Consider the following 20,631-nt stretch of genomic DNA (forward strand, 5'->3'; position numbering starts at 1 on the left):
TAATTTAGTAGTTTGTGACGTTTAGAGACACATTGCATTCAAAACAGCAACTGCTACAAAGGAATATTAAAATAACGGAATATGAAAACCGTCCCGTTCCCTGGATGAATGGTCAGCGTTTTGGCCTTGGTTGAGAGAGCCCCGGGTTCGATTCCCGACCAGATCATATATTTTAACATTCAATTGTTAATTCCCCTTGGCTCGGAGACTGGTGGTTTCTCCTGCCCCCAAACATCACATCAATTCACACACACAACACAATATTCTCCTTCACTACAATTACGCGCAATTTCCCATGAACGGCACATGCCACCCCCACTCGCCAGAGGGTCTGCCTTACAAGGGTTGCACCGGACTAGCAATAGCCACAAGAAATAATAATCACCATAATATGAAAACTCACAGAACCAAACCCTGATTTACAACCTAATAAAGAACTGTAATTACCGAAACTTTTTACGGCAAGGCTATCAACGTAATCGAAAGACCTTACCCGACAAATCAGTGTAAAGTGCTGCCTTCTATGACAGGTGGTTTTGGGAACACCGGGGGTTTTTGCTATTTACTTTAATTTGCACCAACACAGACAGGTCTTACGACGACAACGGGATAGTACAGGGATAGGACTGGGAAGGAAGCAATCATAGCTTTAATTAAGGTAGCTACTGACCCAATATTTGCCTGTTGTGAAAATGGGAAACCACGGAAAACCATCTTCAGGGCTGCCGACAGTGGGGTTCGAACCCACTATCGTCCGAATGCTAGCTGACAGTTACGTGACTCAAAACACGTAACCAATCCGCTCGGTATACAGAGGTATTTTTATAAACATATGATAAACAGAGTATAAAGGAGGAAATTCTGTTAGTGAACCTCGTTTCTTAATAAGTAGGGCGTACTACACCTAGAAGGTGAAATAATAATCAAATGATGTTTAGCCTAAGTGCGATTTTGCTGATACATTCCGGTGTTTATTGAAAGTTTCGCAGCTCACATTGGAGGTGGCGAATGAATTGTGAATAGGTTTTTAGTAGTGTGTGTGTGTGTGAGGCGGGGGGTCTCTGCTTCCTTTATTCTCCAAAGACGCCTAAGTATCTTTTGAGGCATTGCGTTTGGGAGATACGATTAGCAGAAAATTGTATGCATTATCTGTGAAATCTGTGTTCTGTGCGATGTAGTTCACTGGGGCTAGTATAGGAAAGGAAAGGAAAGGTTTGTGGTCTGCATGTTAGGTTACCTCTTGACATTCACTTACGGCTGAAGTGGGGAAGCTCTAATGTGCGGCTTCTACGGACTGCCAAGAATGAGATTTTAACCCACTTCTCTTTACATCTGTTCATAGGAAAGATAAGTGCATCCAGTTCTATTCTTGTACTGCATTCCAATTCTCACAAATCGAGCGCCGAGATCAGGATAACTATACAGAAAACGAATATGCTAATATCCAGACTGCGGTGGTGGCCATACGTTATCTAACACACTGGTCCGATAGACGAATTAAACCCTGCCTCTTGCATTAATAAGAAAAAAAATAACCTATTTCGAGAAACTTACATTTGTTCTCAGGATTTTATATACAGTATGGTACTCAATTTACAGCCGGTGATTTATTTCAAGAGTCATATGTATTTGTCAGCAGTTCCATCGTGGCTCAAAGTTACCTGTTGGCCTTTCTGCGTAACTTTCCGAATTCAAATCTCTCAGAGTGTACGTAAAACGATGAAGCAGGTGAGGATTCCCCTACAATCTCTGGTTTCCTCTGATGATTTCAGGCCAGTAACTTTCCATAATCATTCGCATGCCATCGCTCAAGAAAGACGTGGAATGTCTCGCCAAGTTTCAATACCTTGACGCTTGGGGCTTCTTCACTTGGCTTGCTTCTTCACTGGAAGATTATTACCATATGGTTGTCCGGCCCCGTGATGTAGGGGGCAACGCGTCCGCCTGTCACCCGTTGATAATGTTATTTGTTTGATGTCTCTTCAATTGCTATAGGCTACGTTACAGGAGATGCTGGCGATCGCGGTCTTGTCCTGAATACTGGAGCCAGTGACACGGAGTTGTTACGTTCAAATCAAAGGTGTACAAATTCTGTTTCAGGCTTGCTTGCCTCAGCTGCTCTGCAACGAGCAAACCAGCTTAGCTTGTGAGTTAAAAAAGCAAGAGTGCGCACGTACTGAGCACGATAGTCATAGCTGACCAAATCCTGGCTTCTTTAAGCTTGACGAGCTTCGTGAGACCCGTTTAGACAGCATGGGAATGGTCCTAAGTATACTTCGAAACTTGTAAAAATCTGGCTTATTTGGAACGTTCCCCATCAACTCAAAACTCCTCCTCAGTCAGCAGATTTAAATCCAACTGAACATTTATGGCCAAGTTTTGAAAAGGATGCTAAAAACCTGCAAGAGTAGGCCTACATCCATACCGGATCTCCGAAGAGACATTTTACAACAATGGAAGAACACCAGTCTACAGCAACGCAAGAAACTTAGTTTAAATTATGTTCGTTTAAATATTGAATTGTTTTGTTCAGAGAGCCTAGTATTTATTTCGGTAAATATTTTTGACGGAGTGAAATGAAAATGAAAATCTACAACCTGTTTTTCCAGTCATTGAGCGGGTCAGGGATGTAATGGATGAATCATACGTTTATAGGATATTGATACGATGGGGTCGCCACTCCCAAAGTGATTTTGTTAATGACTGACAGATGCTATGAAATGAGAATGGAGAGTGTTGCTGGAATGAAAGGTAACGGGGAAAACCGAAGTACCCGGATAAAAGCTTGTCCCGCCTCCGCTTTGTCCAGCACGAATCTCACTTGGAGTGACCGGGATTTGAACCGCGGTATCCAGCGGAGAGAGGCCGACGCGCTGCCGTCTGAGCCACGGAGGCTCCTTTGACGGAGTGAAATATTATTATTCGTTAATTGTTTGTATGAACCATCCGTATTAGAAAGTAAATTTAAACATAACATTGACTAACATAATACTGAATAATCATTGCTTAAGTCCGGCTCCATGGCTAAATGGTTAGCGTGCTGGCCTTTGGTCACAGGGGTCCCGGATTCGATTCCCGGCAGGGTCGGGAATTTTAACCATCATCGGTTAATTTCACTGGCACTGGGGCTGGGTGTATGTGTCGTCTTGATCATCATTTCATCCTCATCACGACGCGCAGGTCACCTACGGGTGTCAAATCGAAAGACCTGCACCTGGCGAGCCGAACATGTCCTCGGACACTCCCGGCACTAAAACCCATACGCCATTTCATTTTTCATTGCTTAAATACACGAGTGTGTTGAATCGTAAATACAAGAGTGTGTTGAATCGTATATAAATTCAGGAAGTAGGCCTAACACCATTCCTGCCTGCATTCACGCGAGTCTCATATCAAAAGAATGAACAAGCAAAAGTAAAATAAACTGCTGCGTTGATTAGCGCAATAGGAAGAAGACAGCGAGCATGCAAGCTTATCTGTAGCCTGCCCTAGTTGGGCTGAGCTTGACCTGGACAGGAGTGCAGCAGCCTGCCAGTTTACTTTTGACAGCTTGACTGCTTGCTCTCCAGGCAAGCATGGGCAAGTGAAAAGCGAAATGTATACGTCTCTGATTCAGATACCTTTCCCTTAGGCGGGAAGACTAACCTTGAATGAGAAGGTCAAGGACCTATCGATCACGACACTGAGGTCGACAAATTAAAGGCTCTTCATCTCTCTGAAGACCTTGACCAAAAATGTTAACTCTTGTAAGTTTACAGCTTTAGTAGCCCTTAAACAATCAGGATTATACAATTTACTTTTCCAAGAAGCGGTGCAAGGAATCTTGGTGTCCTAGGCGAGAATTCAGTGGAGTCTCCCTGTAAAATGTAGAACACATTCAGTGAACACTCCAGCTGTGGTTAGACATTAACAAAAACTGCTTCGTTGATGACCACCGATTACCTTAAGCGCCCACACCACTTCCCGCAATCAACAGTGGAAACACGCTCGGCCCTGACTTACAAACACTCGTGGCCTGTTTACACGCGGACAGTAATTTAGTAGGAGCTAAATTTTAAACTTAATTTTAAGTGACTTGCAGCGTGTGAACTGGGACTTTAGTGGTAAATGGTAAGTAAACGATTAAGTAACAACTTAGTCAAGTGGAATAGAATCCCTTCTATTTTTCCTTTCAAGAAGACCTACCAAGCCGCGCGCGCATTCGGAGTAGTGGGAGAAGCACTGTACTTGCTACTTACCACGTATGAACAAGCGCAATATAGTAGAGTTCGTAAGTTGTACGTGAAATTACGGAGTTGATCATCCCTATGAGTTCGTTTTTCTTTCGATCGTTCGTTCTAATTGCTGAGAACAATGGCTACATGGACACAAGATGCATACATGCATACAGTACATCATTATAGACCGTTATGCCTTTCAGCGTTCAGTCTGCAAGCCTCTGTAACACTCTCAAATACATTACTGAATACGTTCATCACGAGTAGCTTTGGAATACTAAAATACACGGCGCATGATAGTAACTCTCTTTTGTATCAAAGGTAACTAATTAAATGCTACTTCTGACATTCGCAAGGCTACGGGAGCCGAGGTGCCGGAATTTTGTCACGCAGGAGTTTCTTTACGTGCCAGTAAACCTTCCGACACGACGTTGACGTATTTGAGCACTTTCAAATACCGCCGGACTGTCCCGCAGGATTTTCTTACGTGCCAGAAAACCTACCGACACGAGGCTGACCTATTTGTGCACCTTCAAATACCACCGAACTCTCCCGCAGGATTTTCTTACGTGCCAGAAAACCTTCCGACACGACGCTGACGTATTTGAGCACCTTTAAATACCACCGGACTGTCACGCAGGAATTTTTTTACGCTCTACTGTATGAGCTGCTCAGCCTGGCTATTAACAAATATTCCTGTCGATCCTCCTCGGCTAATTATTTAAAAGCAATTGTACTTGTTCCGACATAATTCCTTCTGGTTATCCGTTTCTACTCCTAATTTCGAACACACAATTCTCAATTTGCTCTAAAATGTCATCTAACACGCAACGAATAACGTCATTAACAAGTTTTACTCGCTGTTGATGGAGGATCATCTTATCTCTGATCTAGGTGACGACGCAAGAACGACTGAATCTAGTGACTTGAGTGACAAATTGCCATTTAACTAGTGAATTGCTTGTTAAATGTTAATGAAATACTAAGTATAGACGTACGGTTATGAAAGACAAACCTATGCTATAATCAGATCTTATGGCCGCTTTACACGTAGGCAGTAGGAAGTTATAAGTTACTACCTAACTCACGTAGGCTAGTTTAAACGTAAAACAGCGTTTAGTACAGTAGTAAGTTATAAGTTACTACCTAACTCACGTAGGCTAGTTTAAACGTAAAACAGCGTTTAGTACAGTAGTAAGTTATAAGTTACTACCTAACTCACGTAGGCTAGTTTAAACGTAAAACAGCGTTTAGTACAGTAGTAAGTTATAAGTTACTACCTAACTCACGTAGGCTAGTTTAAACGTAAGACAGTGTTTATAGTACAGTAGTAAGTTATAAGTTACTACCTAACTCACGTCGGCTAGTTTAAACGTAAGACAGTGTTTAGTACAGTAGTAAGTTATAAGTTACTACCTAACTCACGTAGGCTAGTTTAAACGTAAGACAGCGTTTAGTACTAATTAATTAATAGTGCAAATGTATGTTTTAAAATATAACACACATAAATACAAGAAACATGGAATGTACTATAAAACAAGGTATTCGCCCTGGGTGACCGCCTAGTTCGCCTACTGTATATGGTTGTGCTCGCCCTGAGTCTGTTCCAAGTTCGATCGTCCAGTAGTTTTGAGGCTGTCTTCTTCAATATTTCACAGTTTACCTACACATGTGAATTAATACTATTGTCGTATAATGATTTACAGTCGACCCCGCGGTCTAGAGTCTACCATTTACCCAGTGGACCCGGGTCCTGTTCCCGGGCAGGTTGGGAATTTTCACCTAGATTTAAGCACTGGTTCAAGATAAATTTAGTCTATGTGAGAACAATTGAGGAGCTAACGAATGGTAAGGTAGTGCCCCCGGTCTAGAAAGCCAAGTATAATGATCGAGAGGATTCGTCGCGCTCCTCTTAATATGCTGGCCTTCGAGCTGAGCTGTGGTCGCTAGGTAGGCCAAGACCTGTCAGGGCTGTAGCGCCGTACTGCTCGGTTTAGTTTAAAGTATGTACAAATGACCGATTATGGAGTGTTAATAAGCCTCCGTGGCTCAGGCGGCAGCGCGTCGGCCTCACACCACTGGGTTCCGTGGTTTCAAATCTCTGTCATCCCATGTGAGATTTATGCTGGACAAATTGGAGGTGGGACAGGTTTTTCTCCAAGTACTCCCGTTTTCCCTGTCATCTTCAATTCCAGCAACGCTCTCCAATATCAATGTCAGTCAATCATTGCCCCGGAGGAGTGCGACAGGCCTCGACAGCCGGCACAATTCCTATCCTCACTGCAAGATAGGGGCTTCATTCATTTCATCCCTGACCCGGTAAATGACTGGAAAACAGGCTGTAGATTTTCATGGAGTGTTAATGGATTGGCATTAACAAAAATTCAAAAGATGCCGGACAAATTATCTTTTGCCTTTCCCTCGTTCAACAAAAATCTTGCATGTCCTCCGATATTCGAACCCTCAATGTAGTGAAAATTCGCACTTCTTCCTACCCTTAATCTCAATTTATTGTAGTAGGCACATGATATGGATTTAACCCAGTTTTACGGACGGGTGACATTCCTGACGTCAAACTTACGTGGAGGGATCTATTCGCTATTGTGTGCTTATGTAGTGATTTGTCATTTACTTTGTTGTGAATATATGAGGAGGAGTGTATTAATACGAACACATACACCCAGTCCTCGAACCCGAGAAATTAACCATGTCAGTCAAAATCCTTGACCAATCAATCAATCAATCAATCAATCAATCAATCAATCAATCAATCAATCAATCAATCAATCACTACTGATCTGCATTTAGGGCAGTCGCCCAGGTGGCAGATTCCCTACCTGTTGTTTCCCTAGCCTTTTCTTAAATGATTGCAAAGAAATTGGAAATTTATTGAACGTCTCCCTTGGTAAGTTATTCCAATCCCTAACTCCCCTTCCTATAAACGAATATTTTCCCCAATTTGCCCTCCTGAATTCCAAGTTTATCTTCATATTGTGATCTTTCCTACTTTTAAAGACACGACTCAAAATTATTCGTCTACTCATGTCCTCCCACGCCCTCTCTCCACCGACAGCTGGGAACATATCACATAGTCCGGCAGCTCGTCTCCTTTCTCCCAAGGCTTCCCAGCCGAAACTTTGCAACATTTTTGTAACGTTGCTCTTTTTGTCGGAAATCACCCAGAACAAATCGAGCTGCTTTTCTTTGGATTTTTTCCAGTTCTTGAATCAAGTAGTCCTGGTGATGATCCCATACACTGGAACCATACTCTAGTTGGGGTCTTACCAGAGACTTACATGTCCTCTCCTTTACGTCCTTACTACAACCCATAAATACACCTAATAACCCGGTGTTATATCTGCCTAAGGCCGCTGATTATTCGTCGAAGGAGCCAGACTCTACTTGTAACCACATATGACTTTTTAAAGTGAAACAATAACAGCAAGTCCGATAATGTACTGTAATGTGAAAAGATTAAGAGAAGAAATGTAAACCTTTCCTCAGGGTCACATGAATTGAGGAAGCATAGTTTGTATATCAGACCATGACATTACGTTTATTAAAATATTAATGCCACTGTTGTCTGGGGTTTAACTTATTAGCTTCGTATGTGATATTACATAGGTTTTAGAATTGAAGTTAGAACGAGTTGTGATTATCGTGATGATCACAATTGTGAAAGGAGGATAGCTGAAAGTGAAATTTTGTACTATCATACTTGCGATTCAGCGTAGTTTTTGCCACTTAATCTTCAAGTAAATTGCGTAATGCTACCTAACCTATAGACATTATTTCGTATTTTCCAAGTCTAGTTCCCACACCAGCTATTAAAGAACAATACAAGTGCCTCCTTTCGGATGCTTCGAACACGCACTCGAACAGGTGGGAGATACAAAAATTCTTGGCGCAAAGTTCTGGTTCAACTGTGGCTAAACCTGCCTTAAGTGCTGTTGGAAATACATCCCGCGAAACGGACAACACGGCCACTCTACTCACGCTTGGCACAGGCAGCAAAAGTAGACTCATCCGACTGCTCAAAATAAATCAACTAATTCTCAAATCTGAAACTAAATTAGGGTACTGATTCGAAAGTAATTACAAATTAACACTTGTGAATAATACATAGACTTAATTTATATACGGTTATTTAACTATCGACTTATTAACTGATAAGTACAAATGTATATTTCACATCTTTTAAATACCACGGTCAGCGCACAACTAAAAAGATAACAAATTGGGGCAAATATTCATTTATAGGAACGGAAGTTAGAGACTGGAATAACTTACCAAGGGAGATGTTCAATACATTTCCAATCTCTTTGAAATCATTTAAGAAAAACCTAGGAAAACAACACATAGGGAATCTGCCACCTGGGCGACTGCCCTAAATGCAGATCAGGATTGATTGATTGATTGATTGATTGAAGGCATGTTGTAACATTCGTCCTCCATATATGATGTTTGCAATATTATGTTAATAATACCTTTCAGTTCTGCATATTCAGTGCGGTATTCAGATTAGTACCACTGTTTGCTAACTTAGTAATAAACCAAGAATATTTTTGAACACACAAACAAACTTCATACCTTTATATTATACTAGCAAATTTACCCGTGCTTCGCTACGGCATTCTACATTGTATTCGCATATCGAAGTAAATACTGTACATACAGTAGGCCTAAATAAGATTGTTTTAAAATGGCATGTCTCTTAGCGTTATCCGAGAAACAGCATAGGGAGGTTCCCAATACGGTGTTTCCAATGTAAAGTGCTTGCTACGGATTTGTGATGATATCGGCAGGCTCACTTGCCTACTGCCATTCACAATCGAGTTGGGAAGTTTTCATTATGATTGCAGGCCCCCTTTCCTACTTTCAGACAGACTACAGTTTTCATTAGAATGTTTGAAAACTTCCCTACTACCAGTCGAAAATGAGTTGTGCAGTTATAATTATAATGACAGGCCCCTTTTCCTGCAGCCATCCAGCTTACTACCAGTCACACCAAGTTGGTGAGTTTCCATCAAAACAGCAGGCTACTATGCCTAATACCAGTCACATTTTAGATGGATACATTTGTTTATAAGGGCGGGTATCCTTGCCTACAGCCAAACACAATCGGCTAGGGGACTTTTAAACAACAATGCATGCTCCCTTGCCTTCTGCAAGTCTAATCGAGAAGTGAATTATTCACTACAATGGTAGGCCTTCCTTACTAATGCCAGTTACACAGGTGTTGGAGAAGGGCCCCATTCCTACTGCCAGTCAAAGTCGGTGTGGGGAGTACTGATTACAATAGCAGACACACCCTTTCTCGATCGCTACAAGACGACATCAGTGAATATATATATATATATATATATATAGATCGACATACGAAAGTATATGCATGCTTAAGATATTGCAGACCTTCATTTACAGATTGATTGCTGCAAAACGGTACGTCATATCGACAAAGGATTGTACCATAAGACGTCAGATTTAGTGGCCTAAATGACTGGTCGTATGATATCTGACCTATTCATGGGTCAGATTGAGTTAGAAACGTTGAATAGGGTAAAATTTTTGTAAGATTATCTCACATTGCATTACTTTTCAGATAATTATGTGACAGCTACATACATAGCATTTGGCTCACATATGGCTAATGCGTGGGCCAATTTTCGTGTAGGGTTTGATGATTCTATCTTTCTTATAAGTGACTGAAAGTATGCATTATGCATGTGAAAAGTCCAAATTTGCTTAACATCGAGAAATAGACAAAAATCAAACGTAAAAGGGATACAGATACAACAAAAAGTCATAAGACCAATGTTGTAGATCACTCCAAATTTAACGGAGATTGTGCCTTCCCTTATGTGATAGGACTTCGCGAAGATCTGCACCATCATTAAAATTGCCTCCATATTTCGATATTCTTCGTGGAAAAAAGTGAAAAATTTAAAGCTCTTGGAAATGATCTGTCCGTTACAGGATAAAACGTATAATTTTGCCAAATTTCTGTTTTCTTTTTCGTCTGGCAGTTTATGCCGCAATGTGGATTTTGGGCGACGAGGATTAAAATTAGGACTTTCAGGAAACTAAACCAAAAAATTATGCAGATGGTTGTTATTATTACCCCTTAAACTCGTAGCTGTGCGAACATTTCGCCAAAATAGTCAATGTAAAGGCACACAGTCGTTAGGATTTTACTTATATAGATAGATAAGGAATCTGCTCTACGTACAACACCTTTTGGTCTATGTCTGCTGGACATACCCTGGAAAACCGACCATTAATGATGTCTCCCTTATTAATCTTTCTGTCGAAAAAGCACACAAAAATTTTAGAAATGGATTTCCAACAAATTTGGTCGATTTCCAGTCAGGTTGGTCATGTACTGTATATATTGTGGAGGAGTAAATTCACCATTTCGGTTCCCTATAAACCGCCAGTCCATTCCAGGAACAGGAAATGTTATTGACCTTTAAAATCTACCTTTGGAAAGGTGGATGCTAAATATAAAGTTTGGTTCAAATATCTTCAATGGTTTTCAAGTTGTAAAAAATACGCTCAACACGCGCCCGTTCTTAAGTCCGGTTAATGATGCACATGAGAAAAAAGGTTTAAAAATTAATTTCCATTAAGGCAGGTAGATTTTTATTAAGTTTGGTTGTGTATTATTTGTGGGAGTGCAAAATCACGGTTTCGGTTCGTATGAAACCCCCAGTCATTTCATGGATTTAGAAACAATATTTGCCCTGAAACCTACCCAAGGACAGGTGGATTCTAGATATGAATTTTGGTGGAAATATATCCAGTAGTTTCAAAGTTATAGACAAACTGACAAACAGAAAAACAGACACCAAAGCTGAAAATATGCAGATGGTCATTATTACACCTGAAACGGATAACTGTACAGAAATGTCGCCAAAATAGTCAATGTACAGACACACTCTAGATGTGCAGACCTTTATTTCGAGAGTTACTGCTTTGAAACTCTGCGACATATCTGCAAACGGATCTCACCATCAGACGCCTCTTTCAGTGTTCTACATGTTTGGTCCCATGACATCTTCTCGTATCTTCTATATTTATGGGTTAGAATGAGTTAGAATCATTGGGTGTGAAATTTTGTACAGTTTTCGCGCACTACTTTATATTTATGTTACTCATGTGACAGATAGAATCATGAAATTTGGCTATCACATTGCCACTGGTCATGCCAATGTGCGTGCCGAATGTCATGATTCTATCTTTCCTATAAGTGTGCCAAATTAATGTTAACATATACATGTGAAAGTACAAAATTAACTTGAAATCGAGAAATACAGCTCTATTTAACGCATAAGGAATAGAAATACGATAAAAAGTCATAAGACCAAAGTTGTAGATCTCTCCAAAATGAAAGGCTATTGTGCTTTCTGATTTGTGATAAGACAGATTAGCCACCAATTATCCCGAAACGAAGGTGTGCGCCGTCGTTAAAATTGCATCCATATTTCGATATTTTCCGGGGCCGAAAGTTATACATTTGTATAGCTTAGAATATTTCCTCAAAGGAAAGAGTGTCAAGGTTTCGAGATTAGCACTCGCATACATACGGTGTAATTAAGGAATAAAATAATTCAGTAAAGGAAGTTGAAATTAATAGAAAATGGATTAAAACTGAGGACAGCCGGATAACGACAAATATGTAAATACCAAGTGAATGTATTGGAAAATCAAATGCCCCTCAATAAATAATGCTGGTGTGAGTTATGGATATAAGAAAGAGGTAACAGAGGAGAAATTTAGACGCAGGCATTCTTAGGTCAACAGATAAGATGACTAATGGTGTTCTTACTTAAACTATTCGAGGACGGTTATAAACTCCAACGATATTCCGCCAATATCCCGCAGATTGCCTTCTACCCAAGGAACAACCATGAATTTAAAGGTATGATGAGGAAAATGGCAATACGCTACTTTCCTGCTGGCAAGCAGTCAGAGACGTTGCCATGGTAACCTGTAGGTTCGTTGTCGGTCTGTCGTTCACACACGCAGACCATGATACCCGCAGAAAATAGTAAATTTCTCCGTCATTTGAATAGTAAGGTAAATTATGAACATAACAAAAATTGTTTATAACGAAGAGACGTTTCACATACGGTCCACGGAATTTACAGGAAATCAATAGTATAAGAGAAAATGGAGGAAAACCCTTCTGGTTTTCCTATAAACCCCCCGTCTAATCAAAGATTTTAAAATGAAATGCATATAGAAACCTTCCGCGGGATGAGTATACTCCTAATATTAAGTTTGGTTGAAATCTATCTAGCCGTTTTGCCGTGATGGTGGAACAGACAAACAAACAAACAAACAGACACGACAAGTAAAAACCACCGATTCGGTCTTGAGTTGACCTAAAACGGATAAATATCTGAGAAATTGGGAAAACAAACGAAATTACAGACAGCAGACCCCCTGTAACTTTATTTATAAGATACTCACAGCAAAAAACCGTTCTTCAATTTCATTTCCGATCCTCCTATTCTTAGGAGTAGAAGGTTTTCGCTGTATCATAATAATGTAAATCGTTGTAGAACACAACTTATTAACGTTGCAGGTATTTATTTACCCCCTGATAAAGACAACAAAGGCAGGTACGCTGGTCATAGGTACGCAAAGGAGGGCTGGGAGTGATGCAATCACGTGTTAAGATGTAGTCGCGAGTTTTGTTATCGACGCGATTGATCTACCAATTCGATATCAAAATAGAACATGTAAGGTCTCAATCCCGGCGATGCTAGTGAAGTGTCGCATTGATCTTGAATGTAAATATGTAAACAAACGTAGGTGGTGTCGAAGGAAACAGGATTTACAGGATAATTATGCAGGGCAGATAGTCAATGATATTTGAAATGAATCGGTAACAAAAGGCGCAGATCTTTATAATACGTCGTTCTATTCCTAGAACTCAAACTAAAGCCGTCTCAGTACTGGGCATGGAGGCCCTTCAAGGAGTAGAAGGTGAAGGTTCCTACTATTCGTAACCTCGGAACTAAGTGGGGCAGAGTGATCAGCTCTATGGTCAGCAGCTTTTGCCGTCCACGAATTAAACTGGTAAGTTACTCATTTTTGGCATACGTATTACGAGAGACTGGTAAATTTACAGTACAATATTACAAATCCTCCCCTCTATGAACACAACTTTTATGATCATTGAGAAGTTCTCTGTAGTTTGCTCAATGGTCAGCGTGCTGGCCTTTGGCCCAGAGGATCCCGGGTTCGATTCTCAGCCGATTCTGAGATTTAACCCTTAAATGGGTGTTTGTGCTGTCCTCAACGCCCTTACAACTCACACAAAACTATCCTCCACCACCACCACCACCACCACCACCACCTCCACAACAACAACAACACGCAGTTACCTATACATGGCAGATGCCGCCCACCCTCATCGGAGGGTCTACCTTACAAGGGCTGTACCCAGCTAGAAATAGCCACACGAAATAATAATAATAATAATAATGTTATAATAATAATAATAATAATAATAATAATAATAATAATAATAATAATAAAAATAATAATAATAATTTTATTATTATTCTGTCTGACTCGTTGGCTGAACGGTCAGCGTACTGGCCTTCGGTTCAGAGGGTCCCGGGTTCGATTCCCGGCCGGGTCGGGGATTTTAACCTTAATTGGTTAATTCCAATGGCACGGGGGCTGGGTGTATGTGTTGTCTTCATCATTTCATCCTCATCACGACGCGCAGGTCGCCTACGGGAGTCAAATAGAAAGACCTGCACCTGGCGAGCCGAACCCGTCCTAGGATATCCCGCCACTAGAAGCCATATTACATTTTATTATTATTATTATTATTATTATTATTATTATTATTATTATTATTATTATTATTATTATTAATGTTATTCTGAGAATTGGGAGCTGTACATTTTTCAGGAGTTTCAACCTCAATTTGACTCAGTGGTTGAGCCTCTCAACACTATTTTCAGGTTTAGAATTTCAAATTGCATTACCTAAATTTCTCACTGAGCTGATTCCACATAAAAGATGGACAGTGACGTTAAAAATTCATGAAGATAATACTGCCAGGCTGAGTGGCTCAGACGGTTGAGGCGCTGGCCTTCTGACCCCAACTTGGCAGGTTCGATCCTGGCTCAGTCCGGTGGTATCTGAAGGTGCTCAAATACGACAGCCTCGTGTTGGTAGATTTACTGGCACGTAAAAGAACTCTTGCGGGACTAAATTCCGGCACCCTGACGTCTCCTAAAACCGTAAACGTAGTTAGTGGGATGTAAAAACAAATATGCCTATCATTATTACGCAAATAATACTCCAAGGCTTCTAATTGATTAGTGAAATATGAGCATGCTTTCAGATGCAAAAACTTATTCCTAATAATACTTCCGGGTTGGGTGTTGAGAGAGGGCAGCCGGCACTAACGAGCGTCTCACGAAAGTGAAAGTGGTCGTTCTCCACAAAAAAGAACAAAAAATACTACATTAGTACCTGTCTGTCTGTTAGGTCATCAGCCCAGAGGCTAGTTGGATCCTCAAATAGCACCACCAAAGGTTAGGTGGTTATAAGGAAACCCCAAAAACCAATGGCGGCACCAAAATGAGGCGTACTAGGCAAGACGAGGAGTGAGGTATTTTGCCATTGCTTCCCTCACTGGGTCAGAAAGTGCTATTGCAGCACGACTGACCCTATGAGCAACACCTTTCATAACACTCAGATGAACTAGTCGTGCTCTGAGTGTCATTACTCAGCACCATCCATACCCCAGCAGCTTCCATATTGTCACAGCCATGGATGTGACTGGGACTTCGGTGGAAGCTACACTTTACTCTGGCCTGTGCCAAGAGATGGATAGAAAAGTACTGTATCCATTTAGAAATGGCAGCAGGCAACATTAGTGCCTATTTTATATAAATTCACTGTGCACATGACTGAATCAATAAAGTCTTAAAACGATATCCTTTAGATCCATATCCACAGAAAATCCACAGCCCGTTTCCAGTCATTGGAACGCTTTAGGGATGGAATGAACTAAGCTCCCATTCAGCGGCAAGGAAAGAAATTGTGCCGGCTGCCGAAACATGTCGCACTCCTCCGGGGCAATGATTAATGACTGGTAGATGAAATGATACTGGAGAGTGTTACTGGAATGAATGATGACAGGGGAAACCGGAGTACCCAGAGAAAAACCTGTCACGCCTCCACTTTCTCCAGCACAAATTTCACATAGAGTGACCGGGATTTGAATCACAAAACCCAGCCGTGAGAAGCCGGCGTACTGCTGACTGAGCCACGGAGGCTCTTTAGAGAAAATAATTAAATTCATTTGGATCTGCACAAATGCTATAATATGAACAGAACAAAACTTCATGAAATAATAAGCACGACTTTGTATTCTCTAAGGAGTACTGCGTTGATTTGTGAAAAATACAGACAGGTCTTAACTGAATCATAGAAGAAACATCGTATTTCTTTGGGTTCCTCGTTAACAATTTAACTTTCAATACTCTGACCGAATATTTTATCTAATATTTAAATTTATCAATAATAATAAAAATACCGAGCAAGATGACTGTTCATTACGGGCCACGTTGCTGTGAAATTGCATTCAGAAGAAGGTGGGTTCAAAACTTGGTTATCGACAGGAGTGGAGATAGTTTTCCGTGGTTTTCTCAATTTTACTCAAGGCCTGGCTCTTTTCGGACCGTCAATCCCGTAAGCCTGAGTGGCATTGGCTGCTACTACTACTCCTACTACTACTACTACTACTACTACTACTATTACTACTACTACTACTACTACAAGAAAAAGGAGGAAATTTAGCAACATAGCAATAGTTTTAAGAATTATGATTCGGAAAATATCACGCAGAACTAATGGAATGGGTCGAAAAGGAAAACAACAAACAAAAATTGGGCTGAGAAATAATACAAACTTAGTCAGTAATGCCAACGACATACTCACTCACTCACTCACTCACTAACTTAGGTAAGTGCACTCGATTTACGTTAGTAGGCTTGACACATATTTTAACTAGGGAAAAACAGTATTATACGAGAGTCGAGTGTAATTGCAGTTCGTACATTTTAATGAAAAATTAGAACAGCCCTTATTTAATACTCATCACAGAGAGACATTCACTTCAACCTAAACAACTTATAAAACTGTTATTAATTGGAAACAGTAATTTTATATTCATACGAAAGCATTAAATAAGAAATAAATTTATATTAATACCATCTCTGCATAGCATTTCTTTAGATTCTCTCTCATTTAACTGTTCTTTAAATTCCGTTGCTACTAACCGTTCAATGCAATAGTTAGCTCTTCTTTAGCAACACAACAATTTAATTCCTGGCCCAAATTTTGGAAGGTAAACACACGTGAAGCAGCAAATATGTGCAACATCCACTACAGGAAGGCACTGGTTGAGTTATGACTGTCGTTAAACATTTTCAAGTATGAGTTTTCGCGGAATCCTTAACTTGGATTCGGCTGGGAATCACTGCATTAAAGTGTCGCTGTACATAGCCAATAGAATGCGATAGTCCATCCCTATGTAGGCTCATCACTACCAAGACGGAAAAATAGGAAAAATATGGATAAAATACGAGATTAAAGAAAACTCGACGAAATCCGAATGCAACAAAGACCTTCTGTTTTTCGACCTTTCCCCACTAATGAAAGGTTTTTAAGTAAACACTTGACACTTTGATAAACACCACAACAGTGTATATTATTAACAATTAAATCACTGATATTCATTATTTGTCCATTTTTCTGTATGCATCATACAAAATTTTGTATAACACTCAGCACTACTCAACTATTACTTACCGCGAGAGTTCTGAAAGCAAGTGTGCTTGGGCGAGCGATTTAGTGCTACTGCTATTAGCCGCCAACGTACTTCCTCATTACTACATCAGGTAGGCTACTCGACTTCCAACACTGAACACTACACTGCTGTACTCTGTTGACCGCACCACACTGCACTGTTCGCTACACAACGAAGCACGTGTAATCAGCGAGGCAGGTGTGACGTAGTCTTACGACTTTCTCCTTGAAGAACCAAGGGCAAGAGGAGTTGATTTTGCTATTCTCATATACTTTGATTATACATATTCAGTCCACATCCTTCGTGACTGTTCAAGATCATTCATCTCGGCTTAGATCATTCCCATGTGATAAGGTCTTTATTTGACCCTCTCCTCAAACCTGCACGAGGTCACTCCAGCCGACATGAAGATGAGTTATTCTATTTCTTGCAGCCACCTGTACGCATATTGAGAGTAGAACATTTCCGATATTATTTTTACACTTAATCTTGGTCTAGTTTACGCTAAATAAGCGGCCAATTGCCAGTTCTCTTATAGGTGCTCATATGTGCTACTAATGTAGAGTTGTAGATATATTAAGTTACGAGGAACGCGGTAGGGTACGAAAACGCTGCTTACTTGTCAATTACATGAGTTGCAAATAATTGAACAGTGAACAATATATGACTACGAGATCACATGCCTACCATGTTTACAGGGTGATTAAAGAGTGAGTTCGAATCCCATTGTCGGCAGCCCTGAAGATGGCTTTCGGTGGTTTCCCATTTTCACACCAGGAAAAGTGCTGGGCTGAACCTTAATTAAAGCCACAACCGCTTTCTTCAGACTCCTAGCCCTTCCCTATCCCATCGTCGCTATAAGACCTATCTGTGCCGGTGCGCCATAAAACAACGTGTAAAAAAAAGGGAAAGAAAAAAAGAGTGAGGACGTCATACTTGATGCCATAGAGTGCTAGGAGCAGACAGGAAATTCATATCCGAGAATTAAGTTCAAATGTTAACTACTGCGCATGCGCAATTTATTATATTATTATTATTATTAGCAACTCAGCTAGGACCAAGAAAGGAAACAATAACAATTTATCATATACGAGTCCACAAGCATTTAATGATATTTTTAAACTCATCATTACCGGGCGAGTTGGCCGTGCGCGTAGAGGCGCGCGGCTGTGAGCTTGCATCCAGGAGATAGTAGGTTCGAATCCCACTATCGGCAGCCCTGAAAATGGTTTTCCGTGGTTTCCCATTTTCACACCAGGCAAATGCTGGGGCTGTACCTTAATTAAGGCCACGGCCGCTTCCTTCCAACTCCTAGGCCTTTCCTGTCCCATCGTCGCCATAAGACCTATCTGTGTCAGTGGGACGTAAAGCCCCTAGCAAAAAAACTCATCATTTGTATTTATTTGCGTCACAAACAGTGTCACAACACGCACTTTGTTTAGAAAAGATAACCGAAATACCATGAAGGCCGGTTGTGTTTTAACTGTTGAATACTGTTGATTTAGCTGTTGAATACTGTTGATCTAACCGTTGAATACTGTTGTTCTAACTGTTGATACTGTTGATTTAACTGTTGAATACTGTTGATCTAACTGTTGAATACTGTTTATACTGTTGCTGTTGAATACTGTTGATTTAACTGTTGAATACTGTTGATCTAACTGTTGAATATTGTTGATTTAACTGTTGATACTGTTGATCTAACTGTTGAATACGGTTGATCTAACTGTTGATACTGTTTTGCGCGTGTACGCTTGTCACTTTCTCAAATTTTGAAATTTTGACAGTTCGAACACATAGTTAGTCGATATGCAGTGTTAGAATTGAAATGTTGCAGAATTATCGTGTAAATATGTAACTTTGTATGGAGTATTCACTTGGAGTGCACATGAAATGTTAAATGTTAAATGTTGAGAAACTGGCCTACTGTCCACAACTAGCCAGGTTCGATCCTGGCTCAGTCCGATGGTATTTGGAGGTGCTCAAATACGTCAGGTTCATGTAGGTAGATTTACTGGCACGTAAGAAAAAACTCCTGCGGCACAAAATTCTGTCACCACATTTCCAGTACAAATAGGAAAAACACAACCAAGAGCATACAATGTGAATAATCATACATTTTATTAGACACAACATATCTTGAACACTTTAACTCAGTGGGACTACCAGGAAGTTCAACTCCTTCGCCTCCTGACAAAAGCTTGATATGGTGGATTTATTTATGCCACACGCTGTGAGAATTCGACTCTTGGAGAAATGAAGTTTCGCACTGATTTCTTGACTGGAGCAATTTTTTTAACAACTGTAGAGCATGTACTGGATCTTCTTGTATACATGTTTATGATAAACATGTCCTGTATAACAATAAAACCTTTTCAAAGCGGGGAACAGAGTGAACTTCCAATTCGTGAATTCTGGGAGGAGTTTCAAGTAAAAATGCTTAAAATTTGACATGGACTTTGGTATGAGAATTCTAGAGTAAACTCGGACGTGATCTACCGTGAGGGTTCTGGAGAAACCCCCCTCTTCTTCTTCTTCTTCTTCTTATTATTACACTTGCACATATCACAGGAGAAACCTTGCTTAAATCTTTCCATCCAACGTTATCTCGAGGTCTGCCTTGGACAAGCGTGACAATCCACTGTAATCTACGAGAGCAAATCATCTGCCCCCCTTGGAAGAGCAGCTTAAGTTATAAGGGGGATATTACTCGCGCTTGCTAATCACTACAAGACATCAGCTGTATTCAACCCTCTATCCCATTAAGTACCTGATGATGTACTTCCTGTTTGGATAAATATAGGTTGTCTGGTCCTTCGGACCATCCTCCTGACCAGTACCGAAAGCTGAGTGAAATATACACTGATGTTAAACTTTGTAGACCAAGCGAGCTGGCCGTGCGGTTAAGGTCGTGGCAGCCGTGAGCTTCCTTTCGGAAGATAGTGGGTTTGAACCCTACTGTCGACAGCCCTGAAGATGGTTTTTCGTGGTTTCCACTTTTCATACCGGGCTGTAACATAAGGCCAAGGCCGCTTCCTTCTCACTCCCATCTCTTTACTATCCCGTCGTCGCCGTAAGACCTATCAGTTTCGGTGCTACGTAAAGCAAATGGTAAAGAAAGAAAGAAAGAAAGAAAGAAAGAAAGAAAACAAAGATATTTTAATAATGAGATCAAATTTAGTTGTAGATGATAGATACACATTTTGTACATATGTTTGTATGTGTTTACCGGTATGTTACTATACAGCAGGTGAACTCTCTCTGTGGATCAGTGGTAGGGTATCATCCTTCTGGTCCCAATATAGCGGGTTCAAACAGCAGAGGTAGTCGGATTTTTGAAGGGCGTAAAAAAAAATCCGTCTGACAATCCATGTCGTACGATTGTAGGCATATAAAGGATTTCTGGTGTCACATATACTTGTGTTTTTTTTTCTCACTCTGTTTACCCTCCAGGGTTGGTTTTTCCCTCAGACTCAGCTGAGGATCCCACCTCTACCGCCTCAAAGGCAATGTCCTGGAGCGTGAAACTTTGGGTCGGGGGATACACCTGGAGGGAAAGGCCAGTAT

The 20,631-nt window shown here is 40.6% G+C and overlaps 1 protein-coding gene across 2 annotated transcripts in view; it reads right to left on the reverse strand.

The window, feature by feature from the left end:
- LOC136867269 (UNC93-like protein) overlaps positions 1–17,206 on the reverse strand; it is a 95,824-nt gene extending 78,618 nt beyond the window's left edge. Inside the window, exon 1 of one of the 2 annotated variants that reach the window (XM_067144415.2) lies at positions 17,067–17,206. The gene's annotated coding sequence lies outside the window, so the exon portion shown is untranslated. The other variant, XM_068227064.1, reaches the window with a different exon arrangement.
- Between the last annotated feature and the right edge of the window lie 3,425 nt (positions 17,207–20,631).

This window comes from Anabrus simplex, chromosome 3 (genome assembly GCF_040414725.1).
Source record: "Anabrus simplex isolate iqAnaSimp1 chromosome 3, ASM4041472v1, whole genome shotgun sequence".
Lineage (NCBI taxonomy): Eukaryota > Metazoa > Arthropoda > Insecta > Orthoptera > Tettigoniidae > Anabrus > Anabrus simplex.